Source organism: Vombatus ursinus, unplaced genomic scaffold (assembly GCF_900497805.2).
Source record: "Vombatus ursinus unplaced genomic scaffold, bare-nosed wombat genome assembly UNPS02013950.1, whole genome shotgun sequence".
NCBI classification, from domain to species: Eukaryota; Metazoa; Chordata; class Mammalia; order Diprotodontia; family Vombatidae; genus Vombatus; species Vombatus ursinus.
Window position 1 is genome coordinate 2,667,331 of NW_020953728.1, and position 10,224 is coordinate 2,677,554.

Sequence of the window (10,224 nt, forward strand, 5' to 3'; positions counted from 1 at the left end):
AGTCCAATAGTTACTTGCATCAGGTTTCCATGAGGACTTCCCTTATTAGGATAAACTACTTTTAGACATAGTCTCAGTTGAACCCCTCCAGCGTTTCCTTATGCCATCCCTTCATGGAATCTGGAAGGTTTTTGCCTACTCTCGCTTCTGGAGATTTAGTTCAGATTTCTCTTGTCTAGAAAGGGCTTGGGGGACCAATGGGTAGATTTTGGGGGAGGTTTCTTGCTTATCTAATGATATGGGGAGGTGAAACTGTATTTAGATGATTATGGAAAATATGAATTCACCTAGGATAAAGAGTATCCTTTAGCCAATGTAAAACAATACTGATTCCCTTAGATGAAGATGAGGGGAACCTTCATCCAGCTACCACAAAGAAGGGGGCAGGTACTCAGTAGAGAATTTTAAAAAGGCAAATATTTGATATCAGCTCCTAATGCAACTCCCAAAAGGAGGGAGGCTCTGTCTAGTCAGCTAGAGAACACTGAATGGTGCTAAGAAAAGAGTCTTAGTATCAAGTGAGGCCCTACCCATGAGGAGGGTCAGTGACCATGTCAGAGGTATAATGTGGTCCTGATGCTGTCTCCAATTCATTATCACTGCTTTTCTTTGGAAGAAAACCTTTGAATTGTCCCTAATGCCATCCACACTGCATAGACTACTTTTTTCAGAGGACTTTTAAAATTTTGGTTTTTAAAAAAATTTATTTCCACTAAATTCCTTCTCCAGGCTTCTCACATCTCCAAGGTTAGAGATGCTTATTAACAGTCCTGAGGCCATTTTATCGATGGAAAATCCCCTGAAGATTTTGAGGACTTTACCACCAAGGAGTGGGATTTGGTAACAGTATCTATTTTACATAGGCTGGACTGGTTTCCCTTTAAGGGGAGAAGTGGGATATCCTTGGGATTTGGTTGGTCTTGAGGATTAGAGCTTGAACCAATCATGGCTTCGTCGTTGCCTGAGGTATAAAAAGCTCAGCCTAAGTGGAGTTAGGTTTCCTGAAGTTTGATGACATTCCCACTGCCCTAAAGAGGAGGAAGCAGATTTTGCTTGGCTGATGAGGATGCCAGGAACAGTTTTTGTTTTAATCAATAATTATATCCTTTTTCAGATCTTATTTTGGGTATATTTATTTTTGCCATATTTTAGGGTATTCTAATCCTGGGCCCAAATGACTGGCCTGGTCTGAGTTAAACACAGACCATAATACTCTGTCATCCCAGGTAAATGATATCTTCTTCCTGAAATTTCTTATAGTACTTTGCCTGGACCCCAAATTTGCACTGATCTTATATTTCTTGGTATTACAGTTATGTTCCCTTCTCCAACACCACATTGGCTTGTAAGCTTCTTGAGAACACAGTCTGTGTTCTATCAATCCTTGTATTCTCAGTACCTAATACTGTCTTGCATGTAAATAATGTTTTATAAATTTTAAAATTTCATTTTTTAAAATTGAATGTAGTCTCAAATCATGTATGTTAAGAAAGGTGTTGTAGAGACATCTTATGGCTCCACCTCCTCCCATCCTCTCAGCAGAGAACCCTGCCTCATATTTTGCTGAAAAAGTTGAGGTCATTCACTGAGAGCTCCTTCTTCTTCCCTCTTCATTATCTCACATCATCCAGATTCAGACTGTCACTATCACCTCCTTCACTCCTGTCTCACATAATGATGTGGCCCTTCTTGTAAAAGCATGCACAAAGTGATCCCATTCCACCTCATTTTCTCCAGCAGATTGCCCCTCCATCCTCCTCTTACTTGTCTTCAGTATCTCCCTGTCTGCTATTTGCTTCTCAGTTTTGTAGAAACATGCCAATATCTCCTCGTCCTCAAAAAGTCATCACTTGATCCCACCATCCCCACTAATGATCATCCCATATCTCTCCTGCTTTTTTTGTGGGTAAACTTTTTGAGAAGGTCATCTACAATAAATTTAGGCAATTCCTTTCTTCTGTCTCTTAACTCTTTCCAGTCCACATTCTGACCTCACCATTCACTGAAACTGCTTCCTCTAAAGTTACTACTAATGTTCTCTTTTTTTAAACCCTTTTTTCTTTTTAAAAATATCTATTTATTTTAAACATTTAAAAAAAATTTAGTTCCAAATTCTTACTTTTTCTCCTGCTCCTCCCTTACCTACTGAGAATAAGATATAGATTATACATGTGAAATCATGCAAAACATATTTCCATATTAGTTATATGCTTAAAAAAACAAGAAAAAGAAGTAAGAAAACTATAATTCAGTTTGCACTCAGAGTTTATCAGTTCTTTTTTCTGGAAGTGGTTAGCACTTTTCATCATGAGTCCTTTGGAATTGTCTTGGATCATTGTGTTGATAAGAGTATCTAAATCTTTAAAAGTTGATCATCATTATAATATTGTGGTTCCTGGTTCTGTTCACTTCACTTTGCATCAGTTTATATAGGTCTTCCAAAGTTTTTCTGAAGCCATCTCCCTCATTTCTTATAGGACAATGTTACTGTGTCATAAGCATATGCCACAACTTCTTCAGTCATTCCTCAATTGATGGGCATCCCCTCAATTTTCAATTCATTGCCACCATAAAAAGAGTTGCTAGAAATATTCTTGTACATTAGTCTTTTTCCTTTTCCTTTGATCTTTTTGGAGGTGCAGAGCTGGTAGTCATATTGCTGGTCCAAAGGGTATGGAGTTTTATAGCCCTTTGGGTATAATTTCAAATTGCCCTCCAGAATGGTTGGACCAGTTCGTAACTCCACCAACAATTAATTATTTTTCTTATCTTTTTCAGCATTTGTCATTTCTGATAGGTGTGAGGTGGTACTTCAGAATTGTTTTAATTTTCATTTCTCTAAGCAATAGTGATTTAGAGCATTTTTTTGTATGACTATAGATAGTTTTGATTTCTTCTTCTGAAAATTGCTTGTTAATATCTCTTAACAATTTATCATTTGCAGATAACTCTTGTTTTTATAAATTTAACTCAGTTCCCTATAGATTTGAGAAAAGAGGGTTTTATCAGAAAAATGCTGTAAAATTTTTTATACTACTTCATTGTCTGTAGCTCTACAATATTTGAATTGTTTCCTTCTGGTTGCTTGCAATATTTTCCCTTTGGCCTAAGAGTTCTGTAATTTGACTATAATATTCCTGAGGATTCTCCTTTTGGGATTGGTGGATTCTTTCAATTTCTATTTTATTCTCTGAATCTAAGATATTGGGGCAATTTTCCCTGATAATTTTTAAAAATATGATGCCTAGGCGCTTTCTTTTTTTAACCATTGCTTTCAGGTAGTCAATAATTCTTCTTGATCTGTTTGCCAAGGCATTTGTTTTTTCAATGAGGTATTTTACATTTTCTCCTATTTTTTCATGAGCTTGCAGTTACCTAATTTTTGTTTTTAAGATAATGAGATATTTCACATTTTCTTCCATTTGTTCAGTCTCTTGATTTTGTTTTATTTTTTCTTGATTTCTCATGGAGTCATTAGCTCCCACTTACCCAATTCTAATTTTTAAAGAATTATTTTCTTCAGTGAGCTTTTATACTTCTTTTTCCATTTGGCCAATTCTGCTTTTTAAGAAGTTTGTTTCTTCAGTGAATTTTTGTGCCTTTAAAAAAACCAAGTGGTTAATTCTCTTTTTATAATTTTCTTGTATTACTCTCATTTCTTTTCCCAATTTTTCCCTTACCACTCTCATCTCTGTGTTTAACTCTTCCAGGAATTCTTTTGGGGCTTGGGTCCAATTAGCATTTTTCTTTGAGGCTTTGGTTGTAGTTGTTTTCATTTTATTATGTTCTCCCAGGTTTGTATCTTATCCTTCTCTGCCACTGTAGTAGCTTTTTATGATCAAATTCCTTTTTTTTTGTTGTTGTTTGCTCCTTTTTCCAGCCTATTTCTTAACTTTCAACTTTATGTTAAAGTTGAGCTCTGCTCACCTACAGGTGAAGAAGCACTGTTTCAAACTTCAGGCTTTTTTGTGCTGCTATTTTCAGAGCTAATTCTGGGCATCTCCAAGTTTTTGGTGCCTCCAAAGTGATGATGTCATCTAGGGAGAGGTATGGTCATTACTCTCCTGTTCTGTGCTTTTGTCTTTACCCAGGAAGGGCCCCTGCTTCCCTGTACCACAAACACTAGTGCTCTTCTTGGCCCTCCTGCAGCCATAAGCACTAACGCTCCTGTCTGCCTTGGAAATGTGACTAGGGCCCCTGCTCCCTTATGACCAAGCACACATGCTCTTCTATACTCTGCAGCTGCAATCCAGACCTACACGTAGGCAATACAGTTTCTTTTTTTTTTTTTTTTAGGCAATTGGGGTTAAGTGACTTGCCCAGCTAGTGACTAGCACAGCTAGTAAGTGTCAAGTGTTTGGTCTGAGGCTGGATTTGAACTCAGGTCCTCCTGACTTCAGGGCCAGTGCTCTACCCACTGCGCCACCTAGCTGCCCTGGCAATATAGTTTCTAATCAGTGTCAGCTACACTCAGTGCCAGCAAAGGGTCCCCAATAATCTCTTCCTGACCAGTTGTCAGACTCCCCGCCCCTTTCTATCTCTGGGCTGTGAGCTCCTGAAAGCTGCTGTTGCTGTTGCTGCCCCTGTGTGCGTGTGCTCCAGACAGGCTCCAATATCACAGACCTCTCTTACAAACCTTCTAAGTTTTCTTAGGTCAGAAAAATGTCTCACCCTGACCTTTTTTGGCTGGACTGCTCCACAATGTTATGTAGGTATTGTTTTAAAGTTGTTTGAAGGGAAATGTTGAGAGAGATAGGCTGGGCCACCTCTCAAACCCATTTCCTTTAGAAACTTGCCTCTTTCTTCCTTTCAGATCCTCAAGGGGAGCAGGCTACAATGAGAAATCATCTTCATGGGGGCTATGTGCAAACATCTCAGACACCTACAAAGAGATAAAGAACATTCCTTATCTGGAGGCTCTGATAGATTTAGTTGACTCTCTTAAAAGTATGTCCTCAGAGAACTCCCCCAGCCTGCAGAAGTCTGCTGATAGTGGCTCTAATTGGCCCCTTTAGACTATGCCCTCAGAGCCATTGTTCCTGTGACTCACCAGGTTTCTATCTGAACTTCTGCAACCACAGAAGCTCCTATTCCCTCAGGGCAGGGAGTCATCCAAGGAGCAGTAGCAGTAAAAGGATAATTCTGGAACTTTCTTACCATTGATGGGAATTCCTATGTCTCATAGCTCTGATCTCAGCAAGAACTTGAACCTCTCTGTCAAAGACCATGAGGACTTGACTGATGTCTGTCAGTACCTGGTACTTTTCGGAGAGATCTGTCACCTGGCATCCATCAGCTCCATTTACTGCCCCTCAGAGCAGAGACCTCTCTCTCTAGTTGTCCCTGTTCATTTTCAGTTTTATGCTGATAGTTCAGCTTATACAGAAAAGTAAACAACCAGGGAATGCTGGACTTGACTCTTTCTTTACTTTCCAGGGCAGTCTTTTCCAGTACCCAATCCTTGGGAGCAAGAGCCTGCACCCCGTCCCACAGACAGGAAAGAGAAGGGAATAAGTATTTATGCACTATGTCCAGCTACCATATTAAGTGCTTTACAAATATTGCTTCATTTGATCCTCATAACAACCCTGCAAGGTATGTACTGTTATTATCCTCATTTTGCCATTGAGGAAAATGAGGTAAACAGAAGTTAATTGACTTGCAGCTAGTCACATAGCTAGTAAGTGGCTGAGACTGGATTTAAACTGATTTCAGGCCCAATGCTCTGTGCGCTATGGCACCACCTAGCTGCCTCTGAACCTCCTAGCTGCCTAAATAGACTAGACAGGAGTCCTCATACACAATTAGGAGTATTCTTGCAACCAGGAGCCATTTAAGGGAACCCACATCTGATCACCCCACCCTAAGTATTTTCAGCTTTCTTTTGCCAACACAAACAAAATAGAAACTGCAAGACCATGTTGTCTCATCCTAATTTGCTGACTACACTAAAAGTTGGACAGTTTAACTTTCCTGGAGTCTACTCTTCTTGTCTCTCCATGGAAACTTGTCTGGTCAGCAGAGAATGATAAGTGACTTGTATGGTCTTCAGAAATCCACCAGTACATGGTGGCCCTAACTCCAACTGAATGTGACTTTTTAAATGCCCTTTGGTGAGCAAGAAGTTGTTTCAAGGGAAGAAGGAATCAGACAAGTCCCAGGGGCAACTTTGTTACCTTTTAGGGAAAACTAATTCCTATTGAGGAAAGCAAGGGAGCCCTGGTCCTACTACAGATAGGATGTGAAAAGTAGTATGAAGGTAGAAATTGCAAGATTTGGCAACTGATTTAATATGTGGGGTGAAGGAGAGTGAAGAGTCTAGGGTAAGACTGTGAACCCGAGACATCAAAAGGATGGTAGTTCCTTTGACAGAAATAGCAAAGTTTGGAAGAGAGGAGGGTTTAGGAGAAAATGTAGAAAAGACATAAGTTTGGTTTTATACATCTTAAGTTTGAGTTTACTGGAACATCCAATTTGAAATGTTATTAGGTATTTGGTGATCCAGAGTTGAAAGCCTGAGTCAAGTTGGATGTGAAGATCTGGTAGTAGTCTGCATTGTGTTAATAGTTAAACCTATGGCAGCTAATGAGATTATCAAGAAAGTGAGGCTAGAGGGAGAAGGGAAATGAATCCAAAACTGAGCCTTGCAGAATACTCACAGTTAAGGTTTGTGATGTGAATGATGAGCTAGGAAAGGAAACTAAGGCATGGTGAAGTTAAATGACTTGCGTAGGGTCAGAGCTGAAGCAGGATTTGAATCCAGATTTTCCTGACTTTAAGTCCAACATTTGGTCTACTACTACTTACTTTTATTCTGAGTTTTCATGTAGCCATTGAACTTTAGAAAACTGGGGGATAGAGTTTCAGTCAAAATGGTTAAATGAATAGGACCAAAACAGCCACCCATATATTCCCAAAAAGATAACAAAAAAAAAAACCACCACAAAAGGAGAAACCCAGAAGCCTACAGGTAATTAAGGAGATGTCCTAGCCAGAAGAATTGTATAGAGAAAGCACAGTACTGAGAGGCCTTCCAGTTAGACAGCATTGGAAATCAGAAGACCCCATCTTTTGTCATGCCTGACTTGGCCAATCCATCAATGAAAATCGATTGAAGATCTGAATGCTCTACCAAGTAGGCCCCTTGGTGGAGGTCTGGGACTAGTAGCTGGGACAAAGTTACTACTATGATAGAAAGGTTCATCAGAGACTCTGAAAATTTTCAACAACTTGACATGAGCCACAAATCCTTGAAGATTTCAAGTATCCAGAAGATATGGGTGAACCTGAGACCTGCCAGCACTTTGCACATAGCAGACGAGAAAAATGAAGAGCTAACAAGAGGACCCCAGACAATACATATTAGGACCAAACTGGGGCCCATCATCTCATTCAAGTAAGCAGGGGCGATAGGAACCTGGCCTTGACAAAAAAGTCCCAATTTAGGAAGTAAAGCCGAAAAGATGAATAAACAGAGGGCATTGATGATAAATAAATTTAACGGATACAGGGACTTTCAGGACACAACTCTGTCCAGACTATTCTGCTTCCCTACCAGTAGCCTTGCTCATCTCAAGATTCCTTTACCCTGGGGCCTGCTCTTCTGATTGGTGAGTCCCTGACCAGGATCACTATTTCACAAGATGCCCTAGCCATGTTCAATTCACTTTCTAGACTGCTCCACTTCCTCATCAGCAATCTTGTCCCTTCCCCACTTTTCTTTTTTTAAAATTAATTAATTAATTAATTTTTAGTTTTCAACATTCACTTCCATAAGTTTTTGAGTTTTAAATTTTCTCCCCCTCCCTCTGTACCCCCCTCCCTAAGATAGCATTCAATCTGATATAGGCTCTACATAGACATTCTTATTAAACATATTTTCGCATTAGTCATGTTGTAAAGAAGAATTAGAATGAAGAAGAAGAACCATGAGAAAGAAGAAATAAAACAACAAAAGAAAAGGAGAGCAAATACTATGCTTCCATCTTCATTCAGACTCCATAGTTCTTTCTCTGGATATGGACAGCATTTTCCATCATGAGTCTTTTGGGGTTGTCTTAGATCCTTGTATTGCTGAGAAGAGCTAAGTCTATCAGAGTCAGTCATTGCACAATATTGCCGTTATCGTATACAGTGTTCTCCTGGTTTTGCTCACTTCACTCAGCATCAGCTCATATAAGTCCTTCCTGGTTTTTCTTAAGTCCACCTGCTCACCATTTCTTATAGTACAACAATAATCCATTACATTCATATACCACAACTTGTTCAGCCATTCCCCACTTGATGGGCATCCCCTCAATTTCCAATTTTTGGCCACCACAAAAAGAGCTGCTATAAATATTTTGGTACATGTGGGTCTTTTCTCCATTTTTGTGGTATTGCTGGGTCAAAGAGTATCTTCCCCACTTTTCAAATCCCCTTTCTGGTTTGTCTTCTAGCAGGGCTCATGAGAGTAGGGACTAGAGCTATACTGGCAAATGTTTAACAACTAGTTCCCTAATATACATACGCATACAACACACTGAGTTTTCTCTCCTACTTTCTTAAGTCTAGAAAATCAACAAAATGATAAATCGAGCCCTGGTTTGAAGTTTTTGCTAATTTCTGATATATAAATGCTCACACTGAAAATTTAACAATTAGTTCTCTTAAGCTGTTATGAGCTGACTCCAGACTGCCCCTGATAAAGATCATCTTGTTTTCTTGTATCTCCATTACTTATCACAATGCCTGACATATTTGTTGTTCAGTCATTTTAGTTGTGTCTGACTTCTCTAGCTCATTTTACAGATGAGTAAAAACTAAGACAAACAGGTTTAAGTGACTTGCCCAGGGTCACACAGCTAGTAAGAGTCTGAGGCCAGATTTGGACTTGAGTCTTCCTGATGTCAGGCCTGGTGTTCTATGCATTGTTCCACCTACCTGCCCTGCCTGGAGTATTGTAAAGTACTTAATACATGTTTTATTTATCTAGGGGAAAGAACCTCTATAGGCAGAACCTTAGATAAAAGGCCATAAGGTCTATTAGAATTCTTGGAAGAGATTTTTTTTTTTTAAAGAGAGGGATTAAAGAGAATATTATAAATTAAAAGAGAACTCTAGAGAAAATAATTGGAAGGAGAATAAAGAGTTTAGTAGAAGTATAAAATCTTGTCAGAGCAGTGGACTCCCTGAAAATTAGAATGGATGAAACGGAAATCGATAACTTCATTAGACAATAAGAAATATGACAACAAAATCAAAAATTTGAAAAAAGGAAGAAAATGCAAGCCATATCCTATTTTTAAAAAATTGTTCTAGAAAACAGTTCAGGGAGAGATGATTTAAAATGTCAGACTAACTGAAAACCATGACCAAAAAAATTCAGAATTGGTCACCAACTATTAGAACCAGAGGGCAAGGAGAAAATAGAAAGAATTCACCTCTTGAAAAATACCTAAATGAAAATTTCCAGGAACTTCATGGCTAAAATTCAGAAATTTCAGGTTTAAAAAAATACAACTAATAATAAGAAAGAAGTTAAAGTTAAAAAACTAATAAAATAGATAATAACTAGTTAATCTGATTAAAATAGAGCAAATTGCCAACATCAAAAACAAAAAAAATGAGAATTCATCACAAATGAAGATTACATAAAGGAAATTATCAAAATTATTTTTGCCCAAATATATACCAACATAGTAAGAAAGATGTATATATAATAGACTATTTTAGTAAGAAGAATAAAATCACATGAATTTAGCAATAGAGGCAGAAAAAACTTTTGATAAACCCATTTCTGTTAAAACATTAAAAACTATAAGAATAAGTGGACTTCTTCCTATTGTGGTAAATAGCATATTAAAAAACCCAAGGCCAACATTATATGTAATAATGAAATGCTAGAGGCCTTTCTAATAAGAACAGAGGTTAAACAAGGATGTTTATTATCAACCCCATTATTTGGTATAATGTTAGAAATACTAGATAGTTCAACACGACAAGGAAAATAAATCAAGGGAATAAGCATAAGCAAAGATATAAAACTATCACATTTTGAGATAACATAATGATCTATTTATGAAACTCTAAAGTCCAATTGAAGCAATAATTTCAACAGTTGCAAGATATAAAATAAACTCACGTAAATCATTGATATTTTGTTTAGTATTATCAACAAAACCCAGCAGGAATGAGATAAGAAATCCCATTCAAAATAGTAGATTCTAGAAAATTTTTGAGTCT